This window comes from Phyllobates terribilis, unplaced genomic scaffold, assembly GCF_046119375.1.
Source record: "Phyllobates terribilis strain yellow unplaced genomic scaffold, ASM4611937v1 Scaffold_34__1_contigs__length_13252353, whole genome shotgun sequence".
Classification (NCBI taxonomy): Eukaryota; Metazoa; Chordata; class Amphibia; order Anura; family Dendrobatidae; genus Phyllobates; species Phyllobates terribilis.
In genome coordinates, this window is record NW_027362794.1 from 3,231,285 (window position 1) to 3,245,262 (window position 13,978).

Below are 13,978 nucleotides of genomic sequence, written 5' to 3' on the forward strand. Positions count from 1 at the left end.
GCCATTTTAAGGATGACTGTGAGGCAACCTGTAGAAACTGTGCTAGTACAGAACATGACACCAAAGAATGTCCTCATGATAAAAAATGTAATTTCTGCCAAAAACCTGGTCATTTTTATTTTTCATGCCCACATAGGTTCTGGGAGGCCGAACAGAGACGGAAGGAAAAGGCCAGGACATCCGAAAATGAACCAACAGGTCAGACCACCCCTCAGGAGGAGGAACAACAACCTGGAGCCTCAGCGAGCAAAGAGGGCGATTCGAGTGATGAGGAAAGCTCAGAGGTAATGAAGGGTAACTCCCAAGCAGTGAGGAAAAGTTGGCACCAAGACAACAGGGAGGCTAAAAGAAAGGCAGAAAAGGAACAAAAGGGCATGATCGGTAAAACCAAAAGAGACCGGCAGAAGGTTGACACCGAGCCCGAGGCAAAAACTGGGTTTCCTGGGCCTGAGTCTGAGGCTAACTGGACTACGGTGGGTCCCCATAAAAAGAAAAGAGGGAAGAAAGATGGTTCGAATGGAGCGGCTGATGGGGATCAGATGGACACATCTCCTGGTGGGGAGGTGGACGTTGGTCCCCCAAAAGTCCCGGACCCTGCTGACCCCGGTGGGGAGCCAGGCCTTGCCAGCTCCGTGAGCTCGGGTACATTGCCTTGTACCCAACCTTCCCCTGTGTGTCGGCCTCCCCTGGGTGCAGGGGAGCCACCTGGGGACCCACCTGATAAGGATCTGAATGGCCAGCCCATGGAGACCCAGGGTGCTGTTCCTCTTAGTTGTCTCCCAAGCTACTCACATGTAGCGTTGGGTCATTGTCTTGGTGAGTCAAGTTCCTCCTCCATGGAGTCCTTACTTACGATAAATTCGGACGAGGGAAGTAGCTCGAGCGTAAGTGGTCTGGCCGGTTCAGCGGATAGGAAGTAAGTTCCGTATTTCTGTTTTATATAATTTTTTTACTTTCCTCCAATGGCAGAACTTAAGGGCATTTCCCTCAATGTGAGGGGTCTAAAATCAAAAACCAGAAGAGTAACATTATTTAATTTTTTAACTTGTCTTACGGCTTCCGTCTTCTTTTTACAGGAATGCAATATCCCGCACACAGTATCCTACAAAAAATACAAAGAGGATTGGAAATGTGGCCCATCAGTGTGGTCCGGGTCAAATGTTACCGGATCAGCAGGGATAGCTATACTTTTTAAGGGAAACGTTCAAATTGATTTTATCCAAGAGATTTTACCAGGTCGTATGTTATTAGTTAAAGCTTTTATTAATGGTGTAAAATGGCAATTTTTAAATTTTTATGGGTCCCCAGATAAAAATGAAAGAGCTGACATGTTAGAGATTTTACCATTATTTATTAATACCTCTGAACCTTTTATCTTGGCAGGTGATTTTAATTGTATTTTAAAGGGTGAAAGTCGGCGCTCTACAGCCGTAAGTAGAAACTATGACAAAACTTCCGGTATGTTAAGTAATATTTTAAGTGATTTTAGACTTGTTGATATTTATAAAGAATGCAACAAGACTAGTTCAGTAGAGGCCGGCTTTACCTGGAGCAATTTAAATTGCAGTTCAAGAATAGATTTTATATTCGGTTCAGAACAAATTTTACCTGATAAATGTGAAACCCACGATAATATCTTCTCAGATCATAAATTTTTATCTTTTAGTGTAAAAATTAATGCTAATAAAAAATGTGGGAAAAAAACTTGGAAAATGAATGTATCCCTTTTAAATGATTCTAAGATTTTATCGGATTTTATTGAATTTTATAAAAACTGCAGGAGGAAGAAAGATGTAAATGTCCCTATAAGTGCCTGGTGGGATAAAATGAAAAAAAAAATAAAAGATTTTTTTATTAAGAAAAGCATATATAAAGCAAAAGAAAAGCTAGAATTATATAATAATTTAAATACCCGGTTACAGACCTTATATAAACTTAGAGAAAATGGTCTAGAAGTAGAAAAAGATATTAAAATACTGAAAGAAGAAATAACAAAATCACTAGAACAAAAAGGGAAAGAGCTCATTTTCCGCTCCAGAATAAAACACGTGGAGGAAGACGAAAAATGTTCTAGATATTTTTTTTTAAAAATTAGAGAGAAAAAAACAGTAATTGAAGATATAGATGGAGAGAAAAATATGGGAAAAATTTTGGAAAAGGTACATGGTTACTATTTTAATCTTTTTAATGATAAAAGAATAGATGAAAATATAATGCAAAATTCTCTAGAAGAAATAACATCTGTTTTAGATACCGCCTCCCAAGAGTTTTTATCACAAAACATAACAGGAGAAGAAATTTTACAAACCATAAAAAGTTTTAAAATTGGAAAAGTCCCTGGATCAGACGGTATTCCTATAGAGTTTTATGTAAAATTTTATGATATTTTAAAAGAGGATCTGTTTTATGTTTTTACTGAAGTTTTTAATGATAAGGTTTTATTAAAATCCTGGAAAAAAGGGGAGGTCTCATTATTATATAAGAAAGGTGATAAGACAGACTTAAAAAACTGGAGACCTATAACCCTACTAAACTGTGACTATAAAATAATGGCAAAAATTTGTGCAAACCGCCTTAAAAAAATTATAGGAAAAATAATCCACTCAAACCAAGTATGTGGTGTGCCTGAGCGCAGTATCTGGGACAATCTAAACCTTGTTAAAGACTGTATTGAAGACATTAAAAACAGAAAAGGAAAGATGGCAATTTTATCAATTGACTTCGAAAAAGCTTTTGATCAGATTTCTCATTTTTATCTTTTTAAGGTTTTAGAAAAAATGGGCATACCAGAAAGGTTTTTATTATCTCTTAAAGCGTTTTATAAGGACTGCACAAGTAAGATTTTAGTAAATGGTTTTAAGACACAAGATGTTTTTTTAAAATCAGGGGTAAAACAGGGGTGCCCCCTGTCCCCACTACTTTTTATTTGTGCTCTTGAGCCACTTTTATGTGCAATCCGTAGAGATAGACAAATATGTGGTATCCCTCTACCTGGAAGCAAAGGAACAGAAGCAAAAGTGGTGGGTTACATGGACGATGTGGCGATCCTTTGCCGAGATGCACCATCACTACAAAACTCACTCAAACAGATCCAATCCTTTTGTACAGCTTCTGGTTTTAAGGTTAATTTTAATAAGAGTAGTATTTTAAATATTGGGGAGATGATTTTACACGATGTTTTTATTCCAATAACTGACTCTATTAATATTTTAGGTATTTCTTTCTGTGAATCCAATAATGGTCTAAATAACTGGGAGGCGGTAGCTCAGAAAGTGAATACGAAAATATGTATGTGGAATATGAGAAAATTAACGATGGAGGGTAAAGTATTAATTATAAAAATGGTCATTTTGCCTCTTTTATTGTATTTGAGTTTGGTTTTCCCTCCCCCTGTAAATATTTTAAAAAAGATCACTAAAGCATGTTTTACTTTTTTCTGGAGTTCTAAGATGGAGAAATTAAAAAGAGAAATTGTAACAAAACCAAAGCTCAAAGGTGGGAAAGACTTTCCAGATTTTAGTAGGTTCCTTTTAATTAAATTTTTTTGCTTCTGTTTTAATGCCCTTTTTAAAAATCACTATTGGTCCTTTTTTATGCGTTATAACACTGGTTTTTTTATGAGAAAGTTTGGGTGGTTTGAAACGGTTTTATCATCTCCATATGCTTTTAAACTGCCAACGCATTATTTAATTTTAGAAAAAATAGTGATTCATTTTAATTTAGGGGGTAAAGAAGCGGGAGATCTACAAAATAGTAAGAAATTAATTAAAAGTCTTTGTAAAAATGAAGAGTTATGTAACATTGAGCGCTATGATGATGAACAAATATTGAATATATGGAAAGTCATTAATGCAAAATATCTTTTTAATATACAGAAAGATTTGGCTTGGAGCTGCGCACACCAATGTCTTCCGTGCCGGGCATTCCAACATAGAAGAGGACTCGTGAGGTCTGCCATTTGCCCAAGAAGCGGATGTCAAGAGGAGGAATCAGTGAAACATCTACTATGGACTTGTCCTTTTGCAAAAGCGTTCTGGAGAAAATTGCTCCCTCTGATGGAAAAAGTGGCAGACCTCAAAGACTTTAACTACGCCACAATACTTTATGGACTTATGGAATGCCCAACAGAAGACCAAAAAATTATGGCATGGAAGACAATAAATTGCGCCAAAATAGCTCTCTGGAAAGCCCGAAATATTTTAATTTTTAATCATGATGAATTGTCTTTAAATGATGTTTTTAGTTTTTGTTTAAGTGAAATGTATGTATATTTTTTATTAGATAAAAAAAATAATCCAAATATCTCCCTAAAATGGGATGTCAATGTATGGAACACATTTTGAATTTTTGTAACATTTTATTAATTTGAATATATGCAAATTTTTATCCTATTTGAATAATTTATGTTTTTAAGTCTCGTATGTTTCGAGACAATGTATAAAAATTTGTAATGATGTAAAATGTTGCTTTTATTTCTGTACATCTGTGTAATTTTTAAATAAAACTGGTTTTATCCCTGTGAGGGGATAGCCAAATTAAAAAAAAAAAATCTGTTCTTATCAGTTTAATATCTGATACGTCCCCTATCTGGGGACCATATATTAAATGGATTTTTAGAACAGGGAGATGGAAAAAGAGCTTGCTCTGTTCACTCCACGCATTGACCTGGTATTGCAGTATCTCCAGGACCGGTGCACCCCTTCTTTGATGCAGTTTCTAAAATCAGAAAGAATTGAATTCAATGCTTTTTGTTCATTTGGCTTGTTTGTCGGATTTTGGGATGGACTCTTTGGCTTTGCTTTTCTTCTCCTCATTGGATTTTTCATGTTAAAAGTTGCAGAAGCCAGATGACAAGCTCATTTTGGTTCAACTTCAGCAACTGTGCATTGCATTGCCATTTAATGTAATGCAATGCTATCTATCTAGCTCTCCCTCTATACTTCCTTTTGGATAAACAGACATATTAGGCAAGCATTTTGGAGCTTTCACCTAAATAACTACAGGTGGTGAGATAAGCTGCACAATATAATTGACCTTTCAGTATATTGTTGCACACACACCATCTATTTAGCAAATGCCCTTGCTATCAACAGCAGCCTTTTAAACTCACCTGAGCTAACAGGTATGTGAGCTGGTTACTCTGCTGCGCTTAAAATTTCTTTTTTGGTTTGCTACAATGCCTTTTCTGAAACGTTGTCTCCCTCTGCTGGAACACTGACTTCTTTCATTTAATGCCTGCAGACTATAAAAGAGAAACCAACCCAAAAAGTTTGGTTGATTAGTCTGTGGCATTCTTTTAAACTGCTGCTTATGGCGGTCTCTGTGAGCTTCTCAGTGACATTCAGCCATCCAGGTATCCCGCCTGCAGTAGACGGAATGTGGCAATGGAACGCTGGCTGCGCGTGTCATAATAGGCTCTGAGCCTTTATATACCTGCGCACAGCAGCAGCCACCTTCAGTCTGCTGCTGGACAGCCAGCAGCAGCAGCAGCAGCAGGAGAGGTAATTAATCAGCAACCCTCCTGCTAAGGGTAGACAGCTGCTCGTTCCACCCCCCCCCCGCCTTAATTGGTTCTCCTCCCTTCCAACGGTGTTGAGGCGGGTGGGAACAGCCAGGGGTTGAGGGTACTGTGCTAAAAGAGGTGGAGTTATGCAGATCTAAAACGCGTGGATTGCAGCAGCAGCAAGCCGAAAAGTGCAGGCATGTGAGGGATCTAGAGGTTGACAGCATGTCTTCTTAACGGGAGTCCAGGTGGCCATCTCCACAAATGGACTTTTCAGAATCCTTGGGTGGCACCGTAGTCGGAAACCAATTCTGGTTATCGCTTCTCGGCCTTTTGGCTAAGATCAAGTGTAGTATCTGTTCTTATCAGTTTAATATCTGATACGTCCCCTATCTGGGGACCATATATTAAATGGATTTTTAGAACAGGGAGATGGAAAAAGAGCTTGCTCTGTCCACTCCACGCATTGACCTGGTATTGCAGTATCTCCAGGACCGGTGCACCCCTTCTTTAATGCAGTTTCTAAAATCAGAAAGAATTGAATTCAATGCTTTTTGTTCATTTGGCTTGTTTGTCGGATTTTGGGATGGACTCTTTGGCTTTGCTTTTCTTCTCCTCATTGGATTTTTCATGTTAAAAGTTGCAGAAGCCAGATGACAAGCTCATTTTGGTTCAACTTCAGCAACTGTGCATTGCATTGCCATGTAATGTAATGCAATGCTATCTATCTAGCTCTCCCTCTATACTTCCTTTTGGATAAACAGACATATTAGGCAAGCATTTTGGAGCTTTCACCTAAATAACTACAGGTGGTGAGATAAGCTGCACAATATAATTGACCTTTCAGTATATTGTTGCACACACACCATCTATTTAGCAAATGCCCTTGTTATCAACAGCAGCCTTTTAAACTCACCTGAGCTAACAGGTATGTGAGCTGGTTACTCTGCTGCGCTTAAAATTTCTTTTTTGGTTTGCTACAATGCCTTTTCTGAAACGTTGTCTCCCTCTGCTGGAACACTGACTTCTTTCATTTAATGCCTGCAGACTATAAAAGAGAAACCAACCCAAAAAGTTTGGTTGATTAGTCTGTGGCATTCTTTTAAACTGTTGCTTATGGCGGTCTCTGTGAGCTTCTCAGTGACATTCAGCCATCCAGGTATCCCGCCTGCAGTAGACGGAATGTGGCAATGGAACGCTGGCTGCGCGTGTCATAATAGGCTCTGAGCCTTTATATACCTGCGCACAGCAGCAGCCACCTTCAGTCTGCTGCTGGACAGCCAGCAGCAGCAGCAGCAGCAGGAGAGGTAATTAATCAGCAACCCTCCTGCTAAGGGTAGACAGCTGCTCGTTCCACCCCCCCCCCGCCTTAATTGGTTCTCCTCCCTTCCAACGGTGTTGAGGCGGGTGGGAACAGCCAGGGGTTGAGGGTACTGTGCTAAAAGAGGTGGAGTTATGCAGATCTAAAACGCGTGGATTGCAGCAGCAGCAAGCCGAAAAGTGCAGGCATGTGAGGGATCTAGAGGTTGACAGCATGTCTTCTTAACGGGAGTCCAGGTGGCCATCTCCACAAATGGACTTTTCAGAATCCTTGGGTGGCACCGTAGTCGGAAACCAATTCTGGTTATCGCTTCTCGGCCTTTTGGCTAAGATCAAGTGTAGTATCTGTTCTTATCAGTTTAATATCTGATACGTCCCCTATCTGGGGACCATATATTAAATGGATTTTTAGAACAGGGAGATGGAAAAAGAGCTTGCTCTGTCCACTCCACGCATTGACCTGGTATTGCAGTATCTCCAGGACCGGTGCACCCCTTCTTTAATGCAGTTTCTAAAATCAGAAAGAATTGAATTCAATGCTTTTTGTTCATTTGGCTTGTTTGTCGGATTTTGGGATGGACTCTTTGGCTTTGCTTTTCTTCTCCTCATTGGATTTTTCATGTTAAAAGTTGCAGAAGCCAGATGACAAGCTCATTTTGGTTCAACTTCAGCAACTGTGCATTGCATTGCCATGTAATGTAATGCAATGCTATCTATCTAGCTCTCCCTCTATACTTCCTTTTGGATAAACAGACATATTAGGCAAGCATTTTGGAGCTTTCACCTAAATAACTACAGGTGGTGAGATAAGCTGCACAATATAATTGACCTTTCAGTATATTATTGCACACACACCATCTATTTAGCAAATGCCCTTGTTATCAACAGCAGCCTTTTAAACTCACCTGAGCTAACAGGTATGTGAGCTGGTTACTCTGCTGCGCTTAAAATTTCTTTTTTGGTTTGCTACAATGCCTTTTCTGAAACGTTGTCTCCCTCTGCTGGAACACTGACTTCTTTCATTTAATGCCTGCAGACTATAAAAGAGAAACCAACCCAAAAAGTTTGGTTGATTAGTCTGTGGCATTCTTTTAAACTGTTGCTTATGGCGGTCTCTGTGAGCTTCTCAGTGACATTCAGCCATCCAGGTATCCCGCCTGCAGTAGACGGAATGTGGCAATGGAACGCTGGCTGCGCGTGTCATAATAGGCTCTGAGCCTTTATATACCTGCGCACAGCAGCAGCCACCTTCAGTCTGCTGCTGGACAGCCAGCAGCAGCAGCAGCAGGAGAGGTAATTAATCAGCAACCCTCCTGCTAAGGGTAGACAGCTGCTCGTTCCACCCCCCCCCCCGCCTTAATTGGTTCTCCTCCCTTCCAACGGTGTTGAGGCGGGTGGGAACAGCCGGGGGTTGAGGGTACTGTGCTAAAAGAGGTGGAGTTATGCAGATCTAAAACGCGTGGATTGCAGCAGCAGCAAGCCGAAAAGTGCAGGCATGTGAGGGATCTAGAGGTTGACAGCATGTCTTCTTAACGGGAGTCCAGGTGGCCATCTCCACAAATGGACTTTTCAGAATCTTTGGGTGGCACCGTAGTCGGAAACCAATTCTGGTTATCGCTTCTCGGCCTTTTGGCTAAGATCAAGTGTAGTATCTGTTCTTATCAGTTTAATATCTGATACGTCCCCTATCTGGGGACCATATATTAAATGGATTTTTAGAACAGGGAGATGGAAAAAGAGCTTGCTCTGTCCACTCCACGCATTGACCTGGTATTGCAGTATCTCCAGGACCGGTGCACCCCTTCTTTAATGCAGTTTCTAAAATCAGAAAGAATTGAATTCAATGCTTTTTGTTCATTTGGCTTGTTTGTCGGATTTTGGGATGGACTCTTTGGCTTTGCTTTTCTTCTCCTCATTGGATTTTTCATGTTAAAAGTTGCAGAAGCCAGATGACAAGCTCATTTTGGTTCAACTTCAGCAACTGTGCATTGCATTGCCATGTAATGTAATGCAATGCTATTGTGGCACCCCAGGGGTCTGGTTTTCCACAGTAATGTAATGTTATGTCTGAGAGCAGGTGGGAGGTCCTTTGGTCAGGGATCCTGTGCATGCCACACCTCCTGCCCAGTCTGGGGAGGGGAAGAGCTTCCCCTGTAAAAACCCGGGGCTGAGGCAGGGAGAGTCAGACAAGGAGAGTGGAGACAAGAAGCAGCATAGGAAACAGCAGAGTTCCAAGGAGTCAGGGGCTGGCAGCTGCAGCGCTCGCCCTGACTAAGAAGATTCTTTACCGGACCCGGAGTCCGAGGCTGTGGGGACTAACTTCTACCCAGCAGCAGAATCCGTCAGGCAGGGGATTTCAGGTCCTCTGGCCCAGAAGCCCGAAGGCACGGTCACACGCGTGGGACCAGCACCGCCATCGTGGAGCGGAAGCCATTAGAAGGCCCCGAGTCACCGGCCATACGGGTGAGCACCACACGGTACACTCAGGGACGTGGGCTACTTACATCAGCTTCTAGCAAGGTAGCCAGAAGAGTACAGTCAGTTTGTGAGGCCTACAACTACGCCTGGCCAGGGGAGATCCCATCTGCTCAAAGACTGACCAGGCCCCGTTTGCTAGCAAGTACTCCGGGAGGGTCTATCGTTGTTACCAGTAAAGACCCTGAACTACACCGTACCGTCTCTGAGTGGTTCCTGCTACCCCCATCATCCACATCGGCTGCCCTGAGGCCATACCCCTCCCGTTGGGGGTTATACTATCACGCTGCACAATCCTACCACCGGCCTCAGCGGTCTGCCCTGCAGCAGCAGCTCCCTGGCTGCACTCAACGGGTGGCGTAGTCATCAACTGTTTACTACTAATAGACTGCCGTCTAGTTTGACTCCCTGGGCACGGACCGGGTCACCGCCACGAGACTACAACCCTCTACTGATCCGGCTCCGGGTAGGCTCCCGCATGCGCAACGCAGCGCGACACAGGCCCAGGGGCGCGTCAACTTTGGCGTAGTCGGCAGGATCTCGTGCCCGCAACCACCGGGTACTGCGTGCCTGAAAAGCAAAGACTGTTCAAACTTACCAGTGGTGAAGATTCCCGCTATCCGTGGAGGTTTCCCGCCATCCGGCGCCATCTTCTACCTTCTTCCCGCCATCGGTGAAGTTTCCCGCCATCCGGCGCCATCTTCGGCCTTCTTCCCGCCATCCGTGGAGTTTTCCCGCCGTTGGACGCCATCTTGGGGACGCCGCGCGGGAAGAAGAGGGGCGTGGACTCCGAAAGCGCGCGAGAACTGAAGCCCCGCCTCACGTCCGGACGTTGCGTAAGGTCCTGGAAGGAGCCCAGCAGACGCCGACGTCACAGGAGCGCGACGGAAGGTCCTCAACCCTGACGATCCACTGCGGAGCCGCGGCCTACGGAAGAGGATCATCGCAAGGTAGGCCACGGTCCACTAGGGGGGAGGAAGATGTCGGATACGGAGGAGAGCTTCACTGCCCCAACCCCCGCCAGCGCTACCGCTGCTGCAGTTATGCCCTTCACCATGCCCTATATCCCGGGAGCAGCTTGGCTACCCCAGTATTCAGGGGAGTCACATACCCTGCATGACTTTAGAGAAAAGCTGGATAGCCTCTTCCAGGTGTACCCCCTCACAGAAGAGCAAAAAGTGAGCATCCTGGTGGCCCAACTAACCGGGGCAGCCAAAAGGGAAGTAAAATCCTGGCCACCTGGGAGGAAGACTGTCGCAGGGATACTAACCCGGCTGAAGGACACCTTTGATACCCGCACCTCAGCCGAGATTAAGCTTAGATTCTACGGGTGCAAGCAGCGAGCGCATGAGAGTATAAGGGACTATGCACTAAACCTACAAGAGGCCCTGAGGGCCATAAAGCAGACCGACCCTGATGGGGTGGGAAACGAGGACAGGCTGTTGACTGAACAATTTATAGAGGGTTTATATTGCAATGCCCACCGAACCCAGTTGCGGGCAATGGCCTTACAGGATCCCCATCTGGACTTTGCACAGTTCAAGGACAGAGCCATCCGGGTGCTCCGAGAACCGGCACCAGGTGGCGTTGTGACCCACAGACGCCCCACTACCACTTACTACCAGGAGGCGGCGCCCTTGTCAGCAGGGCCTGTGGGAGCTGATGCGCAGGCTTTGGACAATGACCCGGCTCCAGACCTACACCATCAGGTCCAAGAGCTAGCTAAGAGCGTTGCTGCGCTAACCCGAACTGTGCAGTCTTTACAGGTTTCCACCCCAGGGAAGATCCAGCTGGCATCCGGACCGGAGGACATCCCATGGCGTCGACCAAGGAGGACCCCACCGGCCAGAGGAAGACCCAGTGACCGATACAGCGAGGACGGACGACCCATCTGCCGCCGCTGCAATCAACCCGGACATATGGAAAGGTACTGTTCTTTAAACGGGCACAACCTGGGGTAGAGGGCCAACCCCCAGGAAAAAGATCACCAGGCCCATCGAACTGGCGCGACAGATATGTGGGAGGACGTCCAGTCTTGCCTGTGGTACTGGATGGCATTCCCATGAGTGCCCTACTGGATACCGGGTCACAGGTCACCACCATCCCGTACGTGCTCTTCAAGCAGTACTGGAATGACTCGGATATTACCCACTACCCTGACGACGACTTGAGTATCATCGCCAGCAATGGCCAGCCCGTGCCACAGATCGGATTTAAGGAGGTGGCCCTCAAAATCGGTAGAGTCGAACTGGCCGCACAGGGACTGATCATTGTAGATATTGATAAACATGAGAGTCACCCAAAAATAACTCTAGGAACTAACGTAATTGAAAATTGTCTTGCAGAGGTGATTTTCCTTTTACAGCAGGTTGCCAAGAACGCCAGCTCCGGCGAGCAGCGGGTGCTCCAGAAAGAGATCCGGGCACTGATGCAACGGCAACAAGTGGAACTCTCCGGCGGTGAGATTGGTAGCGTAAGAATGTGTGACCCTTTTCCTATTGCCATGCCCCCAAAAAGTGAAATGATGATTTGGTGCCGGGCAGCTATTGGTCTGAGAGGAAGAGATTACCAGGCAATGGTAGAACCAGTTTACTCAGACAGTAGGCCCACCATTTTGACAGCACGGGGGGTGGTCAATGTACGCCATGGGAGGGTGCCCATTCGCATAATAAATATCGGGGAGAGGGAAGTGTACCTGCCCCGGTATGCCACGCTAGCCAAATTATATACCACTAATCAAAATTCTATACAATCTGTGGAATCCTTGCCTCCATCTCACCCGGAGGAAGGTAACGGCTCTAAGAAAGACATGGAGGACTGGTGTCAGCAACTACATTTGGGTACTGATTCCACTCCCTCACATCAGAAACAAGGAGTCTATCGGGTGGTTCAAGAGTATGAGAGAGTGTTTAGTAAACACCCGTTAGACTTCGGGCGAGTCAAGGGGGTAGAACACCGCATCCCCACGGGAGATCATCCTCCCATAAAAGAGAGGTATCGACCTGTACCCCCTGCACATTACCAACACGCCAAGGGGATGCTTAGAGACATGAAGGAGGCTGGGGTAATCCGGGATAGCTGTAGCCCCTGGGCAGCCCCACTAGTTTTAGTCAAAAAGAAAGACAACACCATGAGGATGTGTGTAGATTACCGGAAAATCAACCGTATCACACACAAGGATGCGTACCCCTTACCAAGGATAGAGGAGTCATTGGCTGCTTTAAGATCTGCTAACTTCTTCTCTACCTTGGATCTCACTAGCGGGTACTGGCAGGTTCCTGTAGCAGAGGCGGACCGGGAGAAGACCGCATTCACCACCCCGATGGGACTTAGCGAGTTCACCTGCATGCCGTTCGGACTCTGCAACGCCCCAGGAACCTTCCAACGATTAATGGAGTGCTGTCTGGGCCACAGAAACTTCGAGACGGTCCTGTTGTACCTGGACGATGTCATCGTATACTCCAAAACTTATGAGGACCACCTGAAACACCTGGCGGAGGTGTTCGAAGCTCTGGCGAGTTACGGCCTAAAGGTGAAACCCTCCAAGTGTCACCTCCTGAAACCAAAGGTGCAATACCTGGGACACGTGGTGAGCGCTGACGGAGTGGCTCCCGACCCTGATAAGATCACCGCAATTAAGGGATGGCCAAGCCCCTCCAGCGTAAAAGAAGTGCGGCAGTTCCTAGGGTTGGTAGGCTACTACCGAAGGTTTATTCCCGGTTTCACCAAAAAGGCAGCGCCTATGCAGGACCTCCTGATAGGCCAGTCCCGGAAGGCCAAGAACCAGAAGCCGCCCTTCAAATGGGAAGAGCTAGAAGAAGAGTCCTTCCGCCAGCTGAAGATGGCCCTCACGGGGGATGAAATCTTGGCGTACCCAGACTATAGCCAGCCCTTCATCCTCTACACCGACGCCAGTAACATCGGGCTAGGAGCCGTACTATCCCAGATTCAGCAGGGGAGAGAACGAGTGATCTCCTATGCCAGCCGAAAACTGCGACCCACCGAAAGGAACCCCGAGAATTACAGCTCATTTAAGCTAGAGTTCCTGGCCGTGGTATGGGCAGTCACCGAGCGCTTTAGGCATTACCTCGCTTCTTCCCGGTTCACTGTATACACGGATAACAACCCGTTGATACACCTGGACACGGCAAGACTCGGTGCCCTGGAGCAGAGGTGGATGGCCCGTCTGTCCAACTACGAGTTCACAATCAAATACCGGGCAGGACGCTCCAATACTAACGCGGATGCCCTGTCCAGGATGCCCAACCTGCCGGACGAAGGAGAAGATCCGGAGGGACTGGAAGAAGTTGAACTCCCTGCGTTCCACCGTCATGGGACTATCCAGTATTCCCACCGGGTAAGGGGTAAACAGGCTGCTACGTTGAACCCCTTACCCCACTACAACTGGGCGGAAACGCAAGACAGCGACCCTGCCGTCCGACTGGTGAAGGAGATGCTGACTCGGCCGGAGGCTCGACTTGAACCAGACGCTCCGGAGGAAGCCAAACAACTATGGGCGGAGAAGAGTCGACTATTCCTTTACAAGGGGAAGTTGTGCCGCAGAATGGTCAACTCCCGGACGCATGAACTACTCTGGCAAGTAGTGGTGCCACGAAGAGACGCAGCCATGGTGATGGAGGCATACCACGACGGAGCTGGACACTTCGGGTGGAAAAAGCT

General features: G+C 45.9%; 4 non-coding genes across 4 annotated transcripts; all 4 read left to right on the top strand.

The window, feature by feature from the left end:
* Positions 1-4,512: 4,512 nt before the first annotated feature.
* LOC141182033 (U2 spliceosomal RNA) lies at positions 4,513-4,702 on the top strand. The gene has a single exon (XR_012257526.1). It is a non-coding gene; the product is annotated as a U2 spliceosomal RNA (small nuclear RNA).
* A 1,118-nt stretch (positions 4,703-5,820) lies between these two features.
* LOC141182363 (U2 spliceosomal RNA) lies at positions 5,821-6,011 on the top strand. Its single transcript, XR_012257736.1, has one exon. It is a non-coding gene; the product is annotated as a U2 spliceosomal RNA (small nuclear RNA).
* A 1,118-nt stretch (positions 6,012-7,129) lies between these two features.
* Positions 7,130-7,320, top strand: LOC141182364 (U2 spliceosomal RNA). The gene has a single exon (XR_012257737.1). It is a non-coding gene; the product is annotated as a U2 spliceosomal RNA (small nuclear RNA).
* Positions 7,321-8,436: 1,116 nt separating this feature from the next.
* Positions 8,437-8,627, top strand: LOC141182365 (U2 spliceosomal RNA). The gene has a single exon (XR_012257738.1). It is a non-coding gene; the product is annotated as a U2 spliceosomal RNA (small nuclear RNA).
* Positions 8,628-13,978: the final 5,351 nt, after the last annotated feature.